Raw genomic sequence first — 22742 nt, forward strand, 5'->3', positions numbered from 1 at the left:
TCCTGTGGCCCGAGTGCAATGGAGGATGCCCAAGTGCTTGGGCCCTGCACCCACGTGGGAGACCAGGAGGAAGCACCTGGCTCCTGGCTTCGGATCGGTGCAGTGCGCCAGCCATAGCGGCCATTTGGGGGGTGAACCAACGGAAGGAAGACCTTTTTCTCTGTCTCTCTCTCACTAACTCTTCCTGTCAAAATCAATCAATCAATCAATCAATAAATCTGTCTGTTTCCCTTTCTCTCCCCTTCTCCCCCCCCCTTCTCTGTAATTTTTTTTTTTTTTTTTGACAGAGTGGATAGAGAGACAGAGAGAAAGGTCTTCCTTTGCCGTTGGTTCACCCTCCAATGGCCGCCGCGGCCGGCGCGCTGCGGCCGGCGCACCGCACTGATCCGAAGGCAGGAGCCAGGTGCTTCTCCTGGTCTCCCATGGGGTGCAGGGCCCAAGCACTTGGGCATCCTCCACTGCACTCCCTGGCCACAGCAGAGAGCTGGCCTGGAAGGGGGGCAACCGGGAAAGAATCCGGCGCCCCGACTGGGACTAGAACCCGGTGTGCCGGCGCCACAGGTGGAGGATCAGCCTAGTGAGCCACGGCACCAGCCAATTCTGTCTTTCTATTTAAAAAATATATTTATCTGAAAGGTAGAGTTACAGAGCGAAAGATCTTCCATTCACTGGTTCACTCCCCAAATGGCTGCAACCGCTAGGGCTGGGCCAGGCCAAAGGCAGGAGCCAGGAGCTTCCTGTGGGTCTCCCACGTCAGTGTGGGGTCCCAAGGACTTGGGCCGTTTTCTGCTTTCCCATGCATATTAGCAGGGAGCTAGAAAGGAAGTGGAGCAGCCGAGACTTGGCACTGCAGACAGCAGCTTAACCTGCTGTGCCATGGTGCTGGCCTCATGACTCTGCCTTTCAAATAAAAAATATTTTCTTAAAAGATGTTACTTGGGACACGCTCATCTCCTGTTACAGTTGCTGGGTTTGAGCCCTGTCTCCGCGTCCCATTCAGCTTCCTCTGATGCCACCCTGGGAGGCAGCAGGTGGTGTTCCTGCCACCCGTGAGGTTCCAGGTGGAGTGCAGTACTCGTGACCTCAGTCTGGCCCGACCTTGACTGTTGCAGGCATTTGGGGTGTGAACCAGCAGGTGGAGCATCCCTCTGATTTCTCTGCCTTTCAAATAAAAAGAAAAAATAAGTAAACATTCTAAAAAAAGACAAGAGTGGTTGAGACATTTGAACAGAGCAGGCAGACGTGTGGGAGGAGAGGGCTCCAGGCAGAGGTCCGGGGATCCTGGGACGCGGGCCTTCCTCCTGCTTGGTGTGGGTGCTGTGTCGGGCCTCCCAGGCCTGTCTGACGCTCGTGGCAGTGGGGGAGCCTCCTCCGGGGCAGCCCCCATGCTGGCAGAGGCCAGCAGGTCTGTGTGGTCCTCAGACTTGTGCCTTAGCAGGTGAGGTGGGCGAGGGGCCGCGATGTCTGAGCCCTGGTCTGGTCACTTCCTCCCGAGCCGCGTGATCATTACATCGTGGACCGAGTGGTAGGAGCTCTCCTGCCCTTTGAACTCCAGCCCTCGTGTCTGCACGCGCCGCCTCTAGCCTCTATATGTTATTAAAAGCGAGTTCTTCCATTTGAAAACATTTTCCAATGATTTGGCCTTGAGTTTCTTCTTCAGGAGCCGTTGCTTTTCACACGTTACTAAGGTATTGCACAACTTCACCCGTTAGGCTTGGTGTCTCTTCTAGCCACTATTCTTAATTTCTTTCTTTAAACTTAAACTTGTCAAGCAGGCAGTCTGTTTCCACTCCTCATTTCCTCCACCATCTATCCTGTCCTCGTTCTTTGGGGATCTTATGCCTGGTGTCTCATTTTTTGTCTTTACTTTTTGCATTTTAATAACAATGTGAAGGCGGGCGTCTCACAGCTGTCACAGTGCTGCTTGGGACACTGGCACCCGAGTCTGAATCCCTCTCTGCTCTCAGCTCCGGCTCCCTGCTAACGCACACCCTGGCCGGCACCGGTGATGCCTCGAGTACTTGGGTCCTTGCCACATGTGTGGGAGGCCTGGGTTGGATTCTGGGGTCCCATCTTTGGCCTGGCCAAGTCCTGGCTGTTGCAGGCATTTGGGGAATGAAGCAAACCGACACGTGGAAGATCTCTGTCTCTCTGCCTTTCAAACAAACAGAAGTCTGGCCCCCACGGGGCTCCTGGTTCCTGCCCGCAGCTTGGCCCAGCCTCTGCCTTTGCAGCCCTTTCTGTGACCACGGAGAGAAGACGTCTCTCTGTAGCTGCCTTGTAAGTGAGTAAAAAGTCTACAAGCAAAAAGTTTAATATGTTTATTGTAGCAAGTTGGGAATATAAAAACGAGGAAAATCTGTATCTAATAGGAAATAACCACATATGGTTGCTATATATTCTTTTAGCCTTTTTGTGTTCATGCATGTGTGTGTAGCGGTAGTTCCCCCAGATCGGGAATCACACTGTATAAATAGATTTTTTAAAAATTTTTTGCCAAGCAGAGTTAGACAGTGAGAGAGAGAGAGACAAAGAGAGAGCTATAGACAGTGAGAGAGACAGAGAGAAAGGTCTTCCTTCTGTTGGCTCACTTCCCTAATGGCCGCTACAGCCGGCGCTGCGCCAATTCAAAGCCAGGAGCCAGGTACTTCCTCCCAGTCTTCCATGCGGGTGTAGGACCCAAGCACTTGGGCCATCCTCCACTGCCCTCCCGGGCCACAGCAGAGAGCTGCACTGGAAGAGGAGCAACCGGGACAGAATCTGGCACCCCAACCGGGACTAGAACCCGGTGTGCCAGCGCCGCAGGTGGAGGATTAGCCGAGTGAGCTGCGGCGCTGGCCATAAATAGATTTTTAAGAAAGATTTATTTATTTATTTGAAAGGCAGAATGACAGGGAGAGGCAGAGATCTTTTGTCCACTTGTTCACTCCCCAAATGTCCCAAATAGCTAAGTCTGGGTCAGGCCAAAGCCTGCTTCTGAAATGTTACAACGTTGGTTTCTTGTAGCTGCAAGCTGTCCCGAACTGAAGGCCCAACACAAACTTCCTCTCCGTTTTGGAGGAGAGAAGTCTGCAATCCGGGCGTTGGCAGGGCCGTACCCCGAAGGCCCCGGGGTCTTTCCTCAGCCCCTGAGCTCTCAGTGGTGCCCGCAGTTCCTGTGGGTCAGTGGCTGTGACTATCACTCTGCAGGTGACCTGCGCCCTCTCCTGACGGTCCCCGGGTTGGGGTCTGCCCTCATCCAGTGTGGCCTGCCAGCTGAGCACCTGCGAAGGCCTCCTGAGACAGACACTCATGAGTCAGGTGGGTGTGAAGAGTACAGGACTTCTGACCCATGGGGGTTCACGCCCAGATGTCCACACTGGCTAGAGGCAGGCGACATGGGACTCGGCCCAGTCTCCGTGGAGGGGGCTAGGATCTAACAGTTGAGTCAGCTGCTGCCTTCCAGGCGCACGTCAGTAGGAAGCTGGAATTGAAAGTGGAGCTGGGCCTCGAACCCAGGCACTCCAGTATGGGGCAGGTGTCCCAAGTGACTTTTTTTTTTTTTTTTAAGATTTATGTATTTATTTGAAAGGCAGAATTTATATAGAGGGAGATAGACCACACATACACTCAGACACACACATCTTCCATCCACTGCTTCACTCCCCAAATGGTTGCAGTGGCCTGAGCTGGGCTGGTCCACAGTCAGAAACCAGGAGCTTCATTCAGGTCTCCCAAATGGGTGGCAGGGGCCCAAGCGTTTGGGCCGTCTTCTGCTACTTTCCCGGATACATTGGCAGGGAGCTGAATCGGAAGTGGAGCAGTCGGGACTCAGATCCATACGGGACGCCAGCATTGCAGGTGCTGCAAACGGCTTTGCCACAGCACCGGCCCAGGTGGCTTCTTCCTGTGGTGCTGAGCTCCCGTGATGAACATGAACCTGGGGGACACTGTTGAGTCCTCCAGCCATTCTGTGTTCCTGACTCTTCCCTGTTGCCCGAGTTTCCACTTTCCTTCATGGCAAATTCTTGTGAAAAAGTTTTAGTTGCAGTTGAAGAAACTGATAAAAGAGCTTAGGTATAAAAGGTGAGTGTTTTATGAAGATTCTGGGTGTTTTTTCAGAACCACCGTTTAGTTATAGAATTGGGCTTTACACTGAGTGGGAGACCCACGGGCCTCTCACTTCTGTTCCTGCTTGTGAGAACTTCGCTGTGTCAGGTACGGAGGCTCTGAAAGGCCGTTTTCCCAGTTTTCAGCGTACTCTGTCGTGGCTGTGAGTCTGGTAGACTGCTGCCCCTTAACTGCCCTCCCGTGGCTGCCGGGAGGTGGCGGCTCCGCGGCTCCTGCTGGTTTGCTCCCACTTCTCCCGGTGTCTCCCCATCTGCAGTGCTTCAGCGCTGTGCCCAGTCCCTTCCCGCGGAGCTCACCTCAGCTGGTCACACCCACTGCAGTCTTAATTAAAAACCGTCGCCCGACGCTGGCGTCCCGTGTGGGCGCCCCTCCAGACGGAGCTCCCTGCTGTTGCGCTGGGAAAAGCAACGAAAGGTGGCTCAAGTGCTTGGGCCCCTAACGCCCACATGGAAGACCCGGATGAAGCTCCTGGCTTTGTTGTGGCCATCTGGGCAGTGAGCCATTGGATGGAAGATCTCTGTCTGTCTGTAACTCTGCCTTTCAAGTAAGTAAATAAGTAAATAAATGTATCCTAACCCTCTGACTTCCACACTTACCCCAAGCTCCAGTCTTCCTCCTGATGGCACTGCTAGGTCCTTGATCCTTTGCGTCTCGGCTTTCGCGTCCTCTCTGGTCATCCCTGCTGCTTTGCCTTGCTTGACCACAGCTGGTCAGGTGCTGAAAGTTGTGATTAGAGTCGTGGGTCCCTCTGTCCGACCAGGGTAGGTTGGAGGCTGGGGTCCACCAGGCCATTGGAAGTGGGCTTGGTCAGTCTGGAACCTGCCTGACAGTGTTTCCTGAATGTGTCAATCCATCCAGACGCCCAGGGCATCTGCAGCGTCGGAGCTGGGGCAGAGGCCCGTGAAGCCACATGGCGAGGCCATAACCCCAGGGGTTCACCTGGCAGCAGGTGCACTGTTGGAAAGGCTCAAAGGTGGCTTCATTGCTGGGGGGTTTGGGGGTGGCTCCTACTGCTCCACGGAGGCAAGTCTGCAAGGGAAGAGAGGTTCTTTGGGACTTAGTCAGAACAGGGGACGTGGTGCCTGGCAATGGGAAGGCATGGGAAAGAGGCCTTTTGCATGGGCGAGTGACGAGCATACCCTCTTTGCACTTGTTTTTTCAGACTGAAGCCAGGATCCAGGAGCTCCATTCGGGTCTCCCACCTGGGTGCAGGGACCCAGGCACGTGGGCCATCTGCTGCTTTCCCAGGCCATCGGCAGGGAGCTGCATGGGAACCGGCACCCGTATGGGATGCTGGCATCGCAGGCAGTGGCTTAACCTGCTACGCCACATGCCAGCCCCACCCCCCCTTTTTTTTTTTTTAAGTTTATTTTATATATCTGAAAGGCAAAGTTAGAGAGAGAGAAGCACGATTGGGAGAGAGGGCTTCTGTCCACTGGTTGACTTTCCAAATGGTCTCAACACCTGGGGCTGGGCCAGGGCAAAGCCAGGAGCCTGGACTCCACCTGGGGCTCGCACGTGGGTGCAGGAGCCCAAGCACTTGGGCCGTCTTCTGTTGCTTTCCCAGGTGCACTAACAGAGAGCTGGATCACAACCCACGCTGATGAGATGTCAGCCTCCCAGGTGGTGGCTTAAACTGCTGCGCCATAGAATGCCGGTCTCCATGTTTCAGTAGGGGAACGGTCCGATACATTTCCATTAAGTTAGAATGATGAGTCCCCAAGAAGACGCTGATTACAGTTAGCATGCTATACTTTCAGAACGTTGTCTTCAGCTGTCAGACAAGAGCTTTAGCACAGCAGTATTTGCTTACAGATTTAGACAGCGCTGACCGTTCCTGCTTTCATCTGAAGACACAGATCCCATCTGCTGGTTCCTCCCTGATGCCCAGTGTCGGTCTCCCTGTGGGTAGCAGAGATCCAACTGAGCAGTCACCTGCTGCCTGCCAGGATGCGCAGCAGCGGGAAGCTGCAATGGGAAGCGGAGCTGGGAGTGGGCGTGCGCTGGGGACACGGCATCCTCGGCAGCGTCGACCACCGCACCGAAGCACCTGTCCTCAAGAGCTGTTGATTTTTCTCTCGTTTCCACACTTATGTCCTGTCCAGCGGAGCTTCCAGTGATGCAAATGTTCTTACAAGCATTTTATGCCGGCGCCGCGGCTCACTAGGCTAATCCTCCGCCTGCGGTGCCGGCACCCCGGGTTCTAGTCCCGGTCGGGGCGCCGGATTCTGTCCCGGTTGCCCCTCTTCCAGGCCAGCTCTCTGCTGTGGCCCGGGAGTGCAGTGGAGGATGGCCCAAGTGCTTGGGCCCTGCACCCCATGGGAGACCAGGAGAAGCACCTGGCTCCTGCCATCGGATCAGAACGGTGCACCAGCCGCGGCGGCCATTGGAGGGTGAACCAACGGAAAAGGAAGACCTTTCTCTCTGTCTCTCTCTCTCCCTGTCCACTCTGCCTGTCAAAAAAAAATTTATGTTGGAGTTTTTATTTAAAATACTTAAATAATATAAATATTAAATTAATGTTAAATATTAAATTATTTAAGTATGTTAAGTTTTTAAAATATTTTAAAATTATTTTATTTTTGAAAAAGTTTTCATTTACTCATTTGAAAGCTGGTTCATTCCCCAAATGTCTGCAACAAATAGGGGTAGGCAGGAACCCAGTCCAGGTCCCCATGGGTGGCAAGGACCTGAACTTGAGCCGTCACCTGCTGCTCCCCAGGGTTCACGTTAGCAGGAAGCTGGGTCAGAAGCAGAGTTCCCGGGACTGGAACCCGGCACCAGATATGGGATGTGAATGTCCCAAGTGCTAGCGTTAGCCATTACTCCAAATATAAGCCCCAAAACACGATTTTTTTTAGATTTATTTGTTTGAAAGGCAGAGAGACAGAGAAGGAGAAAGAGAGAAAAGATTTTCCAAACACTGGCTTACTCCCTGAATGGCCACAACAGCTGGGGCTGGGCCAATCCAAAGTCTGGAGCCTGGAATTCTATCTGGGTCTCCCACATGGATGACAGGTGCCCAAGTGCTTGGATCATCTTCTGCTACTTTCCCAGGTGCATTAGCAGGGAGCTGGATTGGAAGTGGAGCAGCCGGGACTCGAACCAGCACTCCAGTGTTGGGTGCTGGTACCACTTACAAAGTGACAGCCTTACTGTGCCACAATGCCGGCCTTCCCCCCCGTGGGAATTTTCAAAGATTGTTTGGATTGCTGAAGGAAGAGTAGATTATTGGCACAGAAAAAGACAAGTCATTTAAAGGACATTTTGAGAAATGAGGTGGCATTGCTAAGGGTGGTGACTGTGGGAGTGAAAAGAAGTGGCTAGGTTTCTGTCTGGTTTGGAGGCAGAGTCAGCCTGGTTGCTGTGGGAGAACAGAGGGGACGGCTAGCGGTGAGGGGCAGGGTGGTGTGAGGGCAGTCCAGAGTCAGCTGTGATCAAGTCTGTGGGCCTGCAGTCCAGTCTGGAAGTCTTAGTATTTAAGTTCTCATGAATAGCGGCCGGCAACCTTGTGTGGGACGCCCACCCTGGAGGCGGGGTTGAGGCTGTGGAGAGGGGCAGCTCTTCAGGGAGGAGTGGGGGTGGAGACCAGCTGTGAGGAAGTGGACAGTACCGGGCGGTGGCTGTGACAGCCAGATCGGAATGAGACAACGTGGGAGAAGGGAGAGGGGAGACCGCGTGTGGCTGTGGCCTGGAGAAGTCGTGCTCTGCAGAGGAGCAGGGAGAGGGCTCAGAAGTTGGGGTGAGTGGGGAGCAGTGCAGGGCCCTGCTCTTTGACAGGGAGATTGATTACGTGGGTGAGTCTGAGAACCTGGCTGTGCCAGTGTGTTCCCCAGGGCCTTACTGGCTGCAGATGCTGATCCAGCTGGTGAGGGGTTCATGAGTGGTCAGCTTTGCTTTGCCTCTTCTCTTCTCTCTTCTCTCTTCTCTCTTCTCTCTTCTCTCTCTTCTCTCTTCTCTCTTCTCTCTTCTCTCTTCTCTCTTCTCTCTTCTCTCTTCTCTTCTCCCTCTCTCTCTCTCTCTCTCTCTCTCTCTCTCTTTCTCTCTTTCTCTCTTTCTCTCTCTCTCTCTTCCTCCCTCCCTCCCTCCCTCTTTCTCCCTCCCTCCCTCCCTCCCTCCCTTCCTTCCTTTTTTTAAGATTTATAATAGAAAGAGATGGCACTGGTTTCCAGATGGCCTGGCCTGGGTCCAAGCCGAAACCATGAGCCAGGAGTTTCATCTGGAGCTCCCACGTGTGTGGCAGGGCCCAAACCCATGGGCCATCTACTGCTGCTTCTCCCAGGCCACTAGCAGGAGCTGGATCTGAAGTGGTGCTCATGGGAAGCTGGCGCCACAGGTCTCGGCCTGGAGGAGCCAGCTTTTCTAATGAGCCCGCAGGTGCCATCCGTGTTCCTGGTCCATGAACCACAGGGCGAAAGGCAGCGTGGCTGATGTCGGTGGGAAGTTGATGGGGAAATCGGTGCAGTAGAGAGAGGGTGGCGGGAGGCTAGAGGAGTTCTCAGTTCTCTTTGTACCCTTGCGCCTGGCTTATGCTGGGGCTAGCTGTTAGGTAGGAATCAGTGGTCCTGTGACATTCTGTGTCAGCTGGCTTCACAGCTTTAAAATTTGTCCCAGTTGCTGTGGGAGACATGATGCTATTGCCTTTCAATGCTGTGAAGTTAAGCAGAAGTTTGAATTTGTGTAAAATGTTTTATATCAGAGATGAGTTGAACAGACAATGATGTGTTCTAACTTCAGAAGTTCTCGCATGCATAAATCTGCTTATGATGTTTGCTGTGCTTAGAATATTAGGTTGTGGAGGAGACGAGGTTAGATTAAGAAAGCAGAGTTTGAGAGAGAGGGGGATTTGATTGTTAAAAACCAAAAGATTTGTTTTTGAATATGTGTATAACAGAGGCCCGTGTTGCGGCGTAGTGGGTAAAAGCACTGCCTGGGACGCAGCATCCCACATGGCTGCCGGTTCGAGTCCTGACTGCTCCTCTTCTGATCTAGCTCCCTGCTAGTGCACCTGGGAAAGCAGCGGAAGATGGCCGATGCCCTTGGGCCCCTGCCAGCCACATGGGGAGACCTGGAGGAAGCTCCTGGTTCCTGGCTTCAGACCAGTCCAACTCTGGCCGTTGCTGTCATTTGGGGGGTGAACCAGCAGATGGAAGACCTCTCTCGGTCTCTCCTTCTGTCTCTGTAACTCTGCCTTTTGAATAGATAAATCTTCAGAAAAAAGAATAACAAAACAAAGCAGCACTCCATGTGCATTAATGTATTTATTCCTTGATCAGTTGAATATTGTGAGTCCTGACCAATTATAAAATCAGGTTGGTTCAGGGCAGGTGTTGTGGCTCACTTGGTTAATCCTCCGCCTGCAACAACCCCTGTGACCACTGGTTTGAGTCCTTGCTGCTACATTTCCGACTCAGCTCCTGCCAGTGTGCCTCGGGGCCCAAATACCTGGGCCCCTGCACCCGCGTGGGAGGCCCAGATGGAGCTCCTGGCTCCTGGCTTCGGCTTGGCCCAGCTCTGACTGTTGGCTGTTGTGGTCGTCTGAGGAGTGAATCAGCGCATCTCTCTCTCTCTCTCCGTAACTGCCTTTCAAATAAGTAAATCTTAAAAAGAGTTGACAAATTATAGCTGCTCAGATTTATGGGGTACAAAATGATGTTCAGATTTTGAGTACAGTGTGGAATTACCAAATCAAGCCAAGAACCCGACCATCACCTTGAATGTCTCAGGTTTGTGATGAGAGCATTCAGGATCTGCCCCCCGGTGATGCTGAGTTCAGGACTCAGCTTGTCGCTCACGCGGCTGACACTCAGAAAGCAGACGTGGTGTGGGCTTTCGGTGCCTGCTTAGGGGCTTGCTGTGCCTGCGTCTGGATTCGAGCTCTGGCCCTGCTGCTGCTTCCAGCACCTTGCGAACGTGCTCCCCGGGAGGCAGCAGTGGTCTCCAGTGCTTGTGTTCTTCACCCGCGTGGGTACCCAGCTTGAATTCCAGGATTCTGACTGCTGCCCTGCCCAGCCCTGACGGTGTTGCAGGCATTGGAATGGTGGGAAATCTCTGTCTTGTCTCTGTCTTTCAAAGAAAAAGTGAAAATAGGTAAAAATATTTACAGTTACTCTTCCTTTGTATCTGAAACATTGTAACCTTTGATTATCTTTCCATCCTCCTACTTTTTCAAAAATTATTTATTTATTGGAAAGTCAGAGTTAGAAGAAGAGGCAGAGAGAGGTCTTCCATCTGCTGGTTCACTCCCCATATGGCCTCACTTGCTGGGCCAGCTGAAGCCAGAAGCCAGGAGCTGCTTCTGGGTCTCCCATGTGGGTGCAGGGGCCCAAACACTTGGGTCATCTGTTGCTTTCCCAGGTCATTAGAAGGGAGTTGGACCAGAAGTAGAGTGGCCAGGACTCGAACTGGTGCCTCTGTGGGATACCAGTGTTGCAGGTGGCAGCTTTACCTGCTATGTCACAATGCCAAACCCCTTTAGTGTAGTCTTTTCATAGGCGGCTGGCACTGTGGCATAGCAGGTAAAGCCACAAGCTGTGATGCTGGCGTCCCATCTCCCTGCTACTCACATGGGAGACCCAGAAGAAGTTCCTGGCATCTGATTTTGGTGTGGCCTACTTCTGGCCGATGTGGCTATTTGAGGAGTGAACCAGCGGATGGAAGATCTCTCTCTGACTCTCCCTTTCTGTAACTCTGCATTTCAAATAAGTAAAATCTTAAAAAAAAAAAATATTTTCATAGGTGCTGTGGTCTCTCTTTATGGCACCTGGTAGTCCTGTCTGCCTCTTCCACTGGTGTTTGTGTAAGAATGCATGCGGTGGGAACTGTTACGTTGACACGGAACCTAACTGAATCTGTTCTCGGTAGCATTAGATAGTGACACTCTGCAGTCACTACAGGGCGATCCCACTAAGCTGTGAGCAGGTGAAGTTTAGCTGGCGAAGGTGGTTGGGGCTGGTGGAGACTCGTGGTCCTCAGGGGGAAAACGCGTCAGCAGTGCGGTGGGCCTGGAGATAGAGCGCAAAGCGGCGTGGGAGAGCTTCCCCGGGCGCTGACGCGATGAACGTGCGCCCTCTGAGGCGTGCAGGACTTTCCTGTGTCCTGGAATCTGCAGGATCAGTGGGCGGGATCACCCGAGTATGTGGTTGGATTCATTTTCTCGGGGTGCAGGGTTAGCTGAGGGAGACGCATCTTCAGGCCACTGGAGGCTGTAGGGACACTCGTTTGCACACAGGGCGGTGACGAGAGGATGACTGGTGATGCTGTCGGGAGACCAGTTACTGACTCAGGTGACTGAGAGGCAGGAGGGGTGAGGTGCCCGGGAAAATCCCGGGGTCAGAGCTCTGGCTGCGGCCTGACGCTTCGGGGTGCTTCGGGGCACCTCTGCTCCTCGGTGTGTGGCCACTGAGACTGTCTACATTTTCAAGTGGTTGAGAAACAAACAAGAGCGTGTGCGGCGGGACGATTCTCCAGTCCTGGTCGCCTGTGTCCGTCCATGAGGTGTTCGAGTGCAGCCAGGCTCTCTGCGAAGGTTTGCCGCTGAGCGTCTGGGAGAAACAGCTGCCCATGGGCGTTCAGCTTGCTGAGCTCTCCCCACAGAGGAAGCAGGCAGACAGGGGCCACACCCACCCTTCTGACCGCTTTGTCTTGTTGTTTTTAAAAGCTTCCTGTTGTTAGGGTGGGAATTGTGGGTTAAGGATTCCCACATCCCGTGTTGGAGCTACTGGGATTGAGTCCCACCTCTGCTTCTGATCCGGTTTCCTGCTCCGGTGTGCGCTGGGAGGCAGTGGGGGAGATCCGGCTGGAAATCCTGACTTCCACCTGCCCAGCTCCTGCTGTTGTGGCCGTTTGGGGAGTGAACCGTCGGATGGAAGGCTGATGTCTGTCTCCATTTCTCTCTGTCGCTCTGCTTTGCAAATAAATGATTTAAATGTGAATTATGGCTGTTAGGACAAGCAAACTTTTTAAAAAAGATTTACTTTATTTATTTGAAAGGCGGGGTTACAGAAAGAGAGAGAAAGATCTTCCATCTGCTGATTCACTCCCCAAATGACTGCAACGGCGGGGGCTGGGCCAGGCTGGAACCAGGAGCTTCCTGTGGGTCTCTCAGGTGGGTTCAGGGGCCAGAAGACTTGGGCCATCTTCCACTGCTTTCCCAGGCACATTAGCAGGGAGCTGGATCAGAAGTGGAGCAGCTGGCACCTGAACCAGCACCCATATGGGATGCCAGCATTGCAGGACAAGGAAGCTTAAAAAAAAGGTGTCTGTGATCAATTAGGAGCTGACATACAAACTAATGATGGGATATTCTGTGTATAAGTGGAGGTAGGGGCCGGTGCCGCGGCTCACTTGGCTAATCCTCCACCTGCGGCGTTGGCACCCCAGGTTCTAGTCCCATCTGGGGCACCGGATTCTGTCTCGGTTACTCTTCTTCCAGTCCAGCTCTCTGCTGTGGCCCGGGATGGCAGTGGAGGATGGCCCAGGTGCTTGGGCCCTGCACCTGCATGGGAGACCAGGAGGAAGTACCCGGCTCCTGGCTTCAGATCGGCGCAGCTCCGGCCGTAGCGGCCATTTGGGGGTGAACCAACGGAAGGAAGACCTTTCTCTCTGTCTCTCTCACTGTCTATAACTCTTTGTCTCTCTCTCTCTCTCTCACTGTCTAACTCTGCCTGTCAAAAAAATAAATAAATAAATAAAAAGAAGAAGAAGAAGTAGAGGTAGGGGCTGCCTGGTGCAGAGAAGCGTGATGGCTTCGTCGCTGCGCACGCAGCCCCCAGAAAGGCGTCTCAGCACAGGTGCTTGTCAAGTCTGCAGACTGCGGTGCGTGCCCCGGGCAGCCTGTCTGTCCCTTCCCAGTGCAGCAGCCACGCTTTCCTGAGTTGGCCAGTGAGGTTCTTCAGGGCACCCTGAGTGGGGAGTAAATCATTGCACAACGCACACGACTGAATGCTGGCCCCCTTGTCATTCCCTGTGGCCCTCCTGTGTGTTTGTAGCCAGTCCCCCCCGGCCCCCCGCCTCGGGAAAGCTCTGTCGCTGATTGGATTGGTCAGAAACCCTCCGCCACTCAGTGCTGGCGACCAGGGGGAGGAGGTGACTGGGGTCGGGGCTGCACTTGGTGTCTGGAGACATCCGTGGTTGCACAGCGTGGCGGTGCTCCTGGCAGCTGATGGGCAGATGCCAGGCACACTGCTCAGCGCCCTGAAGCTCACGGCGCTGGGTGCCACATGCCCTGTGCTGCTGGCCGAGCTGTGGCGCTTGGGCAGGTGCGTGAGTGGGCTCTGCACACCCCCCACTGGCGTTTCTCTGAGGAATCCACCGAGCTCGGCTTAGTCCCTTCCTCTGTTTGCTGAGCCGACTCCCTCCAGCTCCGTCACAACAAAGTCCTGTAGACCGCTGCCGTGACTTAAGAAGCTGGTTTGGATCACACAACGTGAAGAGAAGCTGGAGGGCGAGCCCTGTCTCAGTGGGCTGTGCCAAGAGTGTCCTGGTTGGCTTTTTTCCTCCCCTTAATATTTATTTATTTATTTGAAAGCCAGAGTTACACAGAGAGAGAAGGAAAGGCAGAGAGAGAAGAGAGCAAGCCCTTCCATCCGCTGATTCCCTCCCCAGGTGGCTGCAGTGGCCGGAGCTGCGTAGATCAGGAGCCAGGAGCTTCTTCCAGGTCTCCTACGTGGATGCAGGGGCCTGAGGACTTGGGCCATCTTCCACTGCTTTCCCAGGCCACAGCAGAGAGCTGGATTGGAAGTAGAGCAGCCATGACTTGAACCAGCGCCCATATGGGCTGCCGGCACTGCAGGCAGCGGCTTTACCCGCCATGCCCAGCGCTGGCCCCCTGGTTGGCTCTTGCAGAGGTGGGGGCACATGTGGTGGCTCTCGCCCGCCCTGCCTGGGGGTGGCAGCTGTGGGTAGGAGGGGAGGAGAGGTGGCCCTGGCAGGTGCTCTCGGTGCACGGCGCTGGCCCCCTGGTTGGCTCTTGCAGAGGTGGGGGCGCATGTGGTGGCTCTCGCCCGCCCTGCCTGGGGGTGGCAGCTGTGGGTGGGAGGGGAGGAGAGGTGGCCCTGGCAGGTGCTCTCGGTGCACGCAGCATTTTCGTCGGGTGCATTACGCAGCGTGAGGAGAAGGTGACGTTCATTTCTCCTCCTTGCCACTGAGGTTTCCGTGTGTCCCTTCAGTCTGTACTTGAGCACAGCCCTGTGTTATGGTGGCCCTGGCGGGGTGTCGAGATGAGCGGGTTTTGCGTGGGTGCCGAGTGCTTTCTCCCCTGTGTGCTAACCGTCCCTCACGCCTCAGGAAGCAGCTCCCCAGCCAGGAGCACATGCTGCCCTCGGGGCTGGGCCTCCTCCCGGTCTGTCTTGTCTTTCTTGCCCTTGGCGTTTGAAGGACCAGCCACTTGATCCTGGATGACCACCCTCACCGTGGGCCTCTGGGCTTCCTCCCTGTTGGATTTGGGTTTGTGCGTTTTTGGCAGAATAACCACGGAAATGTGTCCCAGTGTCCCAGCGTTGTCTGTGCTGCATGCAGGGTCCAGTTCCAGCCTCTCCTGGGGCCTTGGCACCACACGGGGCTGCTGGGCTCTGCCCGGTCTGCTCCCGTTCCTGCTCAGCCCTCAGTCTGAGCTGTGCCTGTCCTAGGGCGCCTGTCAGAAACCAGGTGCCGAGTCCCTGCTGGGTTTTGTTCTGGGCCACAAAGGTTAGGAAGTCAGTTCCTACTTTTTTTTTTTTAAAGATTTATTTATTTGCTCGAAAGGCAGAGTTACAGAGAGGCAGAGAGAGTGAGAGCTCGTCCATCCACTGGTTCACTCCTCAAATGGCCGCACCAGCCAGAGCTGGCCTGATCCGGAGCCGGGAGCCAGGAGCTTCTTCAGGGTCTCCCACACGGGTGCAGGAGCCCGAGGACTTGGGCCATCTTCTACCGCTTTCCTAGGCCACAGCAGAGAGCTGGATCATAGTGGAGCAGCCGGGACTCAAACCGGCGCCCGTATGGGATGCTGGCACTGTGGGTGGCAGCTGTACCCACTATGCCACAGCGCTGGCCCCAGTTCCGACTCTTGATGAGTGTCGGGTGTATCTCTCCAGTTCAGGAGAGCGATAGGTAAGACTCTTCAGGTGGAGTTGGTGTTGAGCAGGGGGTGGTCTTGGTAGGTTGGTTTGGACCCTGTCTCTCTACCTCTTCTCACAGCTCCCTCCTCTTCCTCCTCCCACCCCACTGCTGCGGGTCGGTCCCTCTTGGCTTCTGCGGCACCTGCATGAGGCCAGATGTGATTCTTAATGCAGAGGTTCCCATTTCACATTGACCTTAGACCAGATGAATCCTTAGGTCTAAACAGTTCAAGTTGTATATCCTGGGACCTCAAATAGAAGGAAACTGTCCTATGTTTTCTTAAGTAACCGTGGTTACACTCCGGCCGCCACCCCTCCTTTCCTGTTCAGTGTTGACTTTCGTGCAGAGCTTTATTTTTTATCAAAGCGACCACTGCGTGCTCAGCTTTGTTAGGATGTGACGTCATCGGGAAGGGCATAGCGCCATCTGCTGCTGAAGTCCTGAGCCGTCTCGAGCTGGTCACTCGCAGTTGTCCAGCTGGTGTCCTGTGAGCCGAGCGCAGAGCTCGCGGTGCGGCTTTGAGCCAGGACTTCAGCAGCTCACGTTTTGTCTGAAGTGGGCACTGGGCTGCCGTGTGTGCTGCAGAAGGGAGCTGCCCACTGGAGCTCCTGACTGGTGGGAGGAAGTTCTCTGTCTCTGCGGGAACCAGAAGGAAGCCATGGCAGTGCAGTCTGCTACCGGAAGAGAGATGGGACGGCACTCACGCGAGACCTTGGCAGGCCCCACAGAGGGGCTTCCTCAGCGTTCAAAGCAGGGTTTCTATGGAAACATTGGAGTTCATCCCCTAACACACTGGGGAAGGTGCATTGTGGTGTAGCAGGCAAAGCTGCCGCCTGCACTGCCAGCATCCCCTGTGGGCGCTGGTCGAAGTCCCAGCTGCTCCACTTCTAGCACAACTCCCTGCTAACAGCCCAGGAAAAGCAGCAGAAGATGACCTCAGGGTTTGGGCCGCTGCTACCCGTGTGGGAGACCAGGATGAAGCTCCTGGCTCCTGGCTCCAGTCTGGCTCAGCCCTGACTATTGTGGCCACCTGGGGAATGAACCAGCAGATGGAAGACCTCTCCCTGTCTGTCCTTCTCTCTAATTTGACTTTCGGTAAACAAATAAATCTTTAAAAAAATAATTAAAACAGACTTTTTTTTTTTCTTTTTAAGATTTATTTGAAAGTCAGAGTTACACAGAGAAAAGGAGAGGCAGGGGGAGAGAGAGAGAGAGAGAGAGAGACTGACTGACTTTTCCATGATTGGTCGCCACCCTTGGCTGGCTGATATTCACAGAGCTGCCTTGGGAGTGCCAGGCGTGGTGCTGGGCCCCTCACCTCCCTCCATGGTCCACACGGCACTTCCTGTCCCTGGGCAGGGCCACACTGCCCCAGAACTCCCAGAGGTGAGCATCAGGGCACTGCTTTACCGAGGTCTCTTTGGGGTGAGCTTTGCTCCTAGAAGTACAGTGGGAGTGACCCAGTGTTCACAGTTCTGTGTGGTGGTGCTTGTTTTGTTCCTCATTAAAGATGACTTGGGTGGAATTTTGGTCATTATAGCTTTTCTTTCTTAATATGAGATTCGTCTTTAAACTTATTTTTCCTTGAAAAGCAGAGTGATTGAGACAGAGATTTCCTGTCCCCTGGTTCACCCCCAGATGCCTGAAGCAGCCAGGAGCCAGAACCAGGAGCTCAGCCAGGTCTCCCATGTGGGTGGCAGAAGCCCATGTACTTGAGCCATCACGGCTGCCTCCCGGGGTGCATCAGCAGGGAGCTGGGATTGGGAGCGGAGCCAGGACTTGTACTGAGGGACTCTGGTATGAGATCTGGGTGTCCCGCACAGTATCTTTTTTTTTTTTTTTTTGGACAGTCAGAGTGAACAGTGAGAGAGAGAGAGAAAGGTCTTCCTTTGCCGTTGGTTCACCTTCCCATGGCGCGCTGCGGCCGGCGCACCGCGCTGATCTGATGGCAGGAGCCAGGTGCTTCTCCTGGTCTCCCATGGGGTGCAGGGCCCAAGCACTTGGGCCATCCTCCACTGCACTCCCGGGCCACAGCAGAGAGCTGGCCTGGAAGAGGGGCAACTGGGACAGAATCCGGCGCCCCAACCGGGACTAGAACCCGGTGTGCCGGCGCCGCAGGTGGAGGATTAGCCTAATGAGCCGCGGCGCTGGCTATCCCTCTCTTCATTAAACTTCGTTGGTACCAAAAAACAAGCAAGCAAACAAGATACCATACATGGAAGGAAGGCGGGCACCACAGCAAGAGCTGAGCCACGGGGAAGCAGCACCGCCACAGACACGGGTTCAAAGGACACACGTGTCCCAGCCTGGACTGACACTTTCAGTGCTATGCACAGTTCGAGAGCACCATCTTCCATCTGCTGGTTTACTCCCCGCATGGCCCAATAGTCGATGCCGGGACTGGGCCTGGGCCAAGTCAGGAGCCTGGAACTGCATCTGGAGCTCCCGTGTGGGTGCAGGGCCCAGCACTTGGACCATCTTACACTGCTTTCTGTCGCTCCCCCATTCGCGGAGGAAGGACACAGGACCCTGTGCTGTTCTTTCGTCTGCTCGGCCCTTCCCGGGTTTGCTGCTGGTCCTTCCCAGGTTGGCTGCCGACCCCTCCACCTCCGTGGAGGGGCGGCTCCCTCTGCCACTTTCCCCGCTTCCGCGGAGGAGCGGCACACCGCTGGCCAGCTCTCTGGGGGGCTGCTCAGGTGTTCCTTCAGCTAGATGTTCCTGGTGCATGTTGTCTCTCTCCTCCTTTATAGTCCTCTTCCACCAATCCCAACTCTGCTACCCACACGCCGAGCACGCTGCTCTCCTCCAATCAGGAGCAGGATCAGCTCCTGCAGCTTGTCAAACTGATGAGGCAGCTGCGTAGAGGTTGTTTGGTCTCTTTCTCTCAGCGCCATATTGTGGGAGAGCAGATGCATAGAATAAGTCTTAATTCCAGTAACTTAGTCTAGTCTCAGTTGCTCCCCACAGCTTTCCCAGGTGCATCTGCAGGGAGCTGAATTGGAAGTGGGGCAGCCAGGACTTGAGCCGGCGCTCATACGAGATGCTGGCAAACTAGGTAGTGGCTTAACCTGCTGCACCATGCCGGCCACAGACTTTCTTTCCTAACTAAGCATTTACCAAGTATTCAAGTGAACTAAACTTCCTTCATCAAAGAACCATCTGTCATTAAAAATTCAAGGAGCTCAGAGGCCCAGCCCTAGCTGCTATAGCCATTTGGGGCAAGACCAGCAGGTGAGAGATCTCTCCCTGTCTCTCCCTGCCCTGGCCACTCTGTCTTTCAAACTAATAAATAAATAAATCTTTGAAAAAAAGGAAGAAAAAGAAAACCAGGAGCTGGCGCTGTGACGTAGCAGGTGAAGCCACCGCCTGCAGTGTCGGCATCCCATACGGGCACCAGGTTAAAGCCCTGGCCCGCAGCATCCCATATGGCTGCTCTAATTCCCATCCAGCTCCCTGCTGTGGCCTGGGGAAGGAGTAATGGCAGATGGAGTCCTTGGGCCCCGCAACTGCGTGGGAGACCCAGAAGAAGCTCCCGGCTCCCGGCTTTGCATCAGCCCAGCTCCGGCCATTGTGGCCATCTGGGGAGTGAACCAGCGGGTGGAAGAGCTTTCTCTCTCTGCTTCTGCGCCTCTGTCTGTCTCTCTCTCTCTCTCTCTCTCTCTCTCTCTCTCTTTTACAGGCAGTTAGTGAGAGAGACAGAGAGAAAGGTCTTCCTTTTTCCGTTGGTTCACCCCCCAAGTGGCCGCCATAGCTGGCATTGCGCTCATCCAAAGCCAGGAGCCAGGTGCTTCTCCTGGTCTCCCATGGGGTGCAGGGCCCAAGCACTTGGGCCATCCTCCACTGCACTCCCTGGCCACAGCAGAGAGCTGGACTGGAAGAGGGGCAACCGGGACAGAATCCAGTGCCCCAACTGGGACTAGAACCCGCGGTGCCGGTGCCGCAGGTGGAGAATTAGCCTAGTGAGCCGCTGCATCAGCCATTTGCCTCTCTCTAACTCTCTTTCAAATAAAATAAATAAATCTTAAAAAAAAAAAAAAGAAAAACCAATCTAAGGGTGGGCATTTGGAGCAGATGTTAAGATACTGGGCGGGGGCCGGCGCCGCGGCTCACTAGGCTAATCCTCCGCCTTGCGGCGCCAGCACACCAGGTTCTAGTCCCGGTCGGGGCGCTGGATTCTGTCCCGGTTACTCCTCTTCCAGGCCAGCTCTCTGCTGTGGGCCAGGGAATACAGTGGAGGATGGCCCAAGTGCTTGGGCCCTGCACCCCATGGAGGACCAGGAGAAGTACCTGGCTCCTGCCATCAGATCAGCGCGGTGCGCCGGCCGTGGCGGCCATTGGAGGGTGAACCAACGGCAGAGGAAGACCTTTCTCTCTCTCTCTCACTGTCCACTCTGCCTGTCAAAAAAAAAAAAAAAAAAAAAAAAAAAAGAGAGAGAGAGAGAGGGATAGCAGTTGGACTGAACATTGCAGGAGTGGAGATAACAGTTAATTTGCTGTCACATCCAGAGATGGAAGTGGCAGGTTTGCTAGGGCTGGGTCTAAACAGCGGGCAAATTGCCTACTTAACCTCTGCGGAGTCTCCCTGTGGGACCCTTCTCAGATGCACCCCATCAGAGAGCCTTTGTGTCCCATCTGTGCGGCCACCCAGTCTCACGTTTAACAATGGATGGCACCTGACCAGCTAAAATGAGGCACATCACTTGCTGTCTGCCTCCCTCATCCAGAAAGTAAACTCTCACGGTGAGAGCCGTGTGTGCTCCTAGATCAGAGCTCCAGTGCCCAGCACGTGAGAGCCTGGTCAGCAGTCGGAGGGAGGGAGCCTCACAACTGTGGGCCCGCGTGTCGAGGCCGTCGACCGTGAGTGCTTCATCCACAGCTCACAGCTTCGATCCTGCTTCAGGGCTGTCCTGTGGTGTGGCCGTCTGTGTACTCAGACTCCTGGAAGACAGTCACACTTGCTTCACTCTGGCCCATGCTAGTTCCTGGCAGTGCAGCTCAGAGTCCAGGTGGTAAACGCAGGGTTCACGGTGCCTTGGGATGTGTCCCGTCCAGTGCCCATTGCACCTTCCGTGCCTCGCAGCTGTCACAGGCAGTGAGATGCTGACGTCCTCAGCTGCTGCGCTTGGCAAGCTTGTCCCTTCTCTCTCTGTGCGGAATATTTTGCTTTTCAAGTGCTCTCGGGCAGTTGAAGCCCAGCAGTTGAGATGCCGGTGGCCCGGGTCTCAGTGCCTGGGTTTGCAGACCCTGGGACGCAGTGGCGCCGCGATGACTGTCCTGGGATTGGGTTTCTGCTACCTGGATTGAGTGCCCAGCTCCTGGCTTCAGCTCAGCCCAGTTCCGACCACTGGGGGCATTTGGGGGGTCTGTCTCTCTCTGCTTCTTAAGTAGATGAAAAATATGACTTGTCTCTTCACTCTTCAAGGCAAAAGTAAGATTTCTTTCAAGAGACCAGTGTGCTGGGTTGCTGGGGGCGGGGGGGGGGGGTTGGTTCTCCCTGGATTTACTGAGCCACACACTGGAAGCAGAATCCCGGATGCCGTGGGTAAGGCAGAGCGCTCCGAAGCTTGATTTTCTCGTGCCGGAGCCCCACGTCAGAGCCATCCCTGAGCAGCGCTAATGAGGCAGTGACATCCGGGGCTTGAAGAGACGAGGTGGGGTGAGGGTGGGGAGCTGGGAGCAGGCTGGCAGCAGGGGTGGGGTACAGGGCGTGGGGGCATTGGTTGCACGGAGTGGCACCAGGGTAGAAGGGAAGTCCTGAGTGTGTTGGGGGTCTGGTGAGGCTGTCAGCCCGGTGAACAGGGAAGGGATGCTAACTTCCCAGGCAGACAAGAGGGGCCTGAACTCAGACCACTGCTGTGCGTAAGGAACCCCCGTGTGCTAGAGAGCGGGAATCCCCAGGAGCAGATGGCTGAGGTGGGCGAACTGCAGAGGAGTAGCCTCCTTGAGACCAGTTGGAGGGATCACAGAGGCCATGGCTGAGCACGGGGCGTGTCGGTGTGGTAGACTGACGGGGAGGACAGGTCTGGTATTGCCGTCGTGAGGTGGGAGCTCTTGGGGTGGACCCTGGGCACAGAGACTCAGCTGAGAGGAGGAGAGACATGGACGTGAGAGCCCTGCTGCACGTGTCTGTGCCTGGCATCTGGGCAGTGGCTGCAGGGCACCTGCTGCTGGCACGGGTGTGGGTGGGTGAATCACTTCTTCCCTCTTTTCTTGTTAATTTTGTTTAAAGATTTATTTATTTATTTGAAAGGCAGAGTTGCGGGGAGGGGGGTGGGGGGTGGGCGTGTCTTCCATTCCCTGATTCATTCCCCAAATGGCTACAACAGCTGGAGATGAGCTGACCAGGAGCCAGCAGCTTCTTCCGGGTCTCCCACGTGGGTGCAGGGGCCCAAGCACTTGGGCCGTCCTCCACTGCTCTCCCAGGCCACAGCAGGGAGCTGGATTGGAAGTGGAGCAGCCGGGACTCTTATGGGCGCCGTATGGGATGCCGACACTGCAGGTGACGACTTTGCCCGCTACGCCGCAGTGCTGGCCCTGTAAATAATTTCATTAGGTCCCTTGCTTGCAAGAAACAAATCAAGTGAGGTTCTAGGGTAAGAAGAGAACAGTGAGGCCTGGAGGGACGAGGCCGGGTGGGTGCGGCTGGCGGCCCTGCCTGTGTTGTGCTGTGGCTGCTCTGCTCCGCTCAGTTTCCGTGCTGGGGGGCGGTGTTTGCTTGGCCAGCTGTAGTTGTAGTGCAGGGGCCAGGCTGTGTGCAGTGTCAGTGCCCACAGAAGCCAGCACACCGTCCCAGCCTGCGCGGTTGATGGAAGCACAGCACTTGGAACGGTTGTCTGTAAGTTGACCGGAGCCTCCCCAGGGCCAGCCCTTGTTCACAGCCCAGGCTGAAAGAAAAGTGGGAATGGGTGGAAAGGACGCGGGAAGGAGAGCAGTTGACGGGGGAGATGGGAGGAAGACTTTTTTCCAAAGTCTTCGTTTATTTGAAAAGTGTGGTGACACTGGTTCTCTTTCCAGTGCCTGTGACAGCTGGGGCTAGGCCAGAGCTGGGGGCTCAGACTGGACTCTGGGTCTCCTTCACGGGTGACAGGGACCCAAGTGCTTGAGCCACCACCTGCCGCCTCCTAGGGTGCACATCAGCAGGAAACTGGGTTCATCGTGGGGGAGGGGCTCAACCCCAGGCGCTCTGTAGGGTGCAGGTGTCCAGGAGACTCAGCCGCTGTGTCAGATTCCCTCCTGTGGGCTCGCGGGCTGGGGGCCAGCAGCGCCTGCCCCCGGCTTCCTCAGGGACCCAGTCCAGAGAGGCGTCTGGAACGTGAGGATGGCTGAGTCTCTGTGCGTTAGAACAGTCTCACCTGTGTGTGTGTGTGTGTGTGTGTTTCCGTTTCGCTTTGCAGTCTAGTTTGGTGCACCGGGGCGTGCTCAGGAAGCTCACCTGCTGAATTGTTGTGAGGCTTAAACAACACACAGTCTTAGAGCAGCTCCACACACAGCTGAGTGCGCTGTGGCTCAGGTCTGGCGTGAGCACTGCGAGGGGC

The 22742-nt window shown here is 55.0% G+C and overlaps 1 protein-coding gene across 5 annotated transcripts in view; it reads left to right on the plus strand.

Moving 5' to 3' along the window:
- GNB1 (G protein subunit beta 1) overlaps positions 1–22742 on the plus strand; it is a 79489-nt gene that overhangs the window by 10965 nt on the left and 45782 nt on the right. The window contains exon 1 of one of the 5 annotated variants that reach the window (XM_089301578.1): positions 3195–3300. The exons of 3 other annotated variants lie outside the window; for them this stretch is intronic. The gene's annotated coding sequence lies outside the window, so the exon portion shown is untranslated. Of the gene's footprint in view, positions 1–3194; positions 3301–3321; positions 4655–22742 lie in introns of those variants that run through there. One more of the 5 variants, XM_070079418.2, reaches the window with a different exon arrangement.

This window comes from Oryctolagus cuniculus, chromosome 7, assembly GCF_051225735.1.
Source record: "Oryctolagus cuniculus isolate XC-2025 breed Fujian yellow rabbit chromosome 7, ASM5122573v1, whole genome shotgun sequence".
Taxonomy (NCBI): domain Eukaryota; kingdom Metazoa; phylum Chordata; class Mammalia; order Lagomorpha; family Leporidae; genus Oryctolagus; species Oryctolagus cuniculus.